Raw genomic sequence first — 3451 nt, 5'->3', positions numbered from 1 at the left:
GAAGTCAGCTGTTCGACCCGCCTCACCCGAGTAGATAGAGGATAGAGAGGTCGACAAAGGGTACCTCTGAGTTATGGTACTTAACCCCCAGCCACTCAGCCACCCCTTCCGGACATCACGTGACATGAATATAACATTTATCCCTTGGACAGGTGAGGCATAGGCAATATCCCCACCCTTTAACAGGTAATATTCCTCCCCTAGTATCACCTTCAGCAGGTAACATTCTCCCCGCAGGTGGTGGAAGATGCCCGCTAGTTTATTGATCTACTGGTGACATGACGAACCGGACACGACCTGACATATCTGGCTGTTATACCTGGTTGTTATATCCGGCTGATGTAGGTTCATAAAGCTCAAGGTGTTAAATCATCATACTCAATGGGTTAAATCATCATACTCAAGGGGTTAAATCATCATACTCAAGGGGTTAAATCATCATACTCAATGGGTTAAATCATCATACTCAAGGATTTAAATCATCATATTCAATGGGTTAAATCATCATATTCAAGGGGTTAAATCATCACACTCATCATCCTACGTTAATTACGCTATTTCGTCATGATACAAAGGTTAAGTCTGTCTGTCTGTCTGTCTGTCTGTCTGTCTGTCTGTCTGTCTATCTGTCTGCCTGTCTGTCTGTCTGCCTGTCTGTTCGTCTACGGGTACAAATTCCAGTGGGCCAGAAAACCAGTCCCATTTGACCACTCTTTGATCAGCCAATCAGTAATCACCATTTCAATCGCGCTGGGGAAAATAACCAATTAAAAAACACATCTATTTTGGCCCCTCCTCCTACACCCCCCCCTTAAAAGTCAAAATAATCTAGGTTAATTATCCCTAAATTATAATAATAATAATAATAATAATAATAATAATAATAATAATAATAATAATAATAATAATAATAATAATAATAATAATAATAATAATAATAATAAAAACTAAAAAAGAAGAAGAAGAAGAAAATGATGATGATGATGAAGCAAAACTAAAAGAAATGAAAAAGAAAAGAAAAAAGAAATAATAATATTGTGTACTGTAGGTAAGGTGAACAATAACACCTGAGCATAATTAACAGTAATGAGAAAGAATGGGAAGCTTTATATTACGTGAGAGAGAGAGAGAGAGAGAGAGAGAGAGAGAGAGAGAGAGAGAGAGAGAGAGAGAGAGCAGGTGTGTTCAGGCTCTCCCAGAACATGTTTGTTGCTGGGGTAAAGGGAGTGAGTGTGTCCAAGCAATTCTCCACTCACACCTTAACACACCTAATCTCAGCTTACTTTAACATTAACACACCTCACATTACCACTCTAACACACACACCCCTCACATTAACACACCTAACATTAACACACTCTAACATTAACACACTTCTTAACACACACACTCTAACATAACACACTCTAACATTAACACATTCTCACATTAACACACTCTCACATTAACACACCTCACATTAACACACTCTACTGATAATACACCCCTCACATTAACACACCCTAACATTAACACACACTCACATTAACACACTCTAACATTAACACACTCGACCTCAACACACTGTACTCAACATTACTTCGAACTCCTCAACAATACTCGTACCTCAAGACACCGGACCTGAACACACCTCGAACCTCAACACACCCCGAACCTCAACACACTCGTACCTCAACACACTCGCACCTCAACACACTCGTACCTCAACACACTCGAACCTCAACACACTCGAACCTCAACACACTCGAACCTCAACACACTCGTACCTCAACACACTCGAACCTCAACACACTCGTACCTCAACACACTCGAACCTCAACACACTCGTACCTCAACACACTCGTACCTCAACACACTCTAACCTGAACACCCTTTAATATTAACACACTTACACCTTAACAAACTCTAACATTCATATTTATAGTTGTATTCTCGTGCGTGTTTGATTGTATCCATATGTATATCTCTGTATACATAATGAAGAGATAAATGTATATCTATGTTATTCATATCCTACTAACTGTTAATAAACTCGTGAATTTTATTATCCCAACTTTGAGGGGAAGAGAAATAACTTGTGTATATTGTATGTAAATTTTTTTTTTAATTTTATTATGTATATGAGTTATGTATCTTTAATGTGACCCTCATCTCCCTCTCTCTCTCTTTCTCTTTCTTCCTCTTTTTTTTTCTCTCTCTCACCGGAATTAATTACGTAATCACAACACCCACCACCTAGTAATAGTACCACAACACCCACCAGCTCGTAATACAACCACAACACCCATTAGTAACACTACCACAACACCCCCGCCTGCAGATGCGACAAACTACAAGGCACAATCAACCTATCTAAGTTACCCCTTCCTTCCCAAAGTCACATGGAAAATGTAATCAAATTTGCCAATAGCGAGCAGCGTCCTATCCCAGTCTTCATCAACGGTATATTAGATCAGGGTGAAATTACCGAGCTTATGAACAATGTGAAGGGTGACGTCACGGTAGCTATTACCTTCAACTGCCAATTACATAAAGGTAATTAGCCGAACAGGTGTGTGATAAAGGGAAGTCAAACAACATGAGAGGATTGTGAGGTGAAATTGTCCTACGTGTGAGTGTTATTGTCGGTGTGTGAGTGTGTGTGTGTCAGAGAAAGATAGAGAATAAAAGAGAGAGAAAAAGACCGAAACAAAAAGAGAGACAAAGAAAGCAAGAGACATAAAGAAAGAAAGAGACATAGACAAATGAAGAAAGAGGCAGAACAAAGACCACAATAAATGCATCACATGTCTAATATAATTAAAACCATAAAGAAAAATTCAAATTCTTATAAAAAACTGCTCACGTGTTTTTCTTCACCAAGACGAACACAAAAGAACCATGAAACTCTAACGCACTTCACAGTCTGCCTTTGTTATATATCCAGCCTGGTGATTGGCTACTCCAGGTTTTTGGGTAAGAAAAACAAACGTGAAATGTTTTGTTTTTGATACACACAAAAATATATACAAAGTATTTTGTTTGTTTTTTTAACCCAGGATGGTGTAGGGAGTTATATGAGACCTGGAGGCTAAGGTAGGAAAAAAATATGAAGAGAATGTATTGTTTTTTAACCTAGGATGGTGTAGGGCGTTGTATGAGAACTCGAGGCAAAGGTAGGAAAAAAATATGAAGAGAATGTATTGTTTTTTAACCCAGGATGGTGTAGGGAGTTATATGAGACCTCGAGGCTAAGGTAGGAAAAAAAATGAAAAATCCTTTGTCTTTAACCAAGGATAATAAATGACATTGGCTGGGCTCTCAAGGTCAAGATAGATGAAAAAAAAATCCTTTGTTTTAATCCAGGAATGTGAAGGGCTCTGTCTTGGGTCGAGGCTCCACTAGGAAAGAAAAAAACACATAGAAAGTGCTTAAAGGAGATAAATATTTTGCCCCGAGATTAAATTTATTT

This window comes from Homarus americanus, unplaced genomic scaffold, assembly GCF_018991925.1.
Source record: "Homarus americanus isolate GMGI-L3 unplaced genomic scaffold, GMGI_Hamer_2.0 scaffold49339, whole genome shotgun sequence".
Classification (NCBI taxonomy): domain Eukaryota; kingdom Metazoa; phylum Arthropoda; class Malacostraca; order Decapoda; family Nephropidae; genus Homarus; species Homarus americanus.
The sequence above is the reverse complement of the archived record's forward strand: the minus strand, read 5'-3'. Positions refer to the sequence as shown.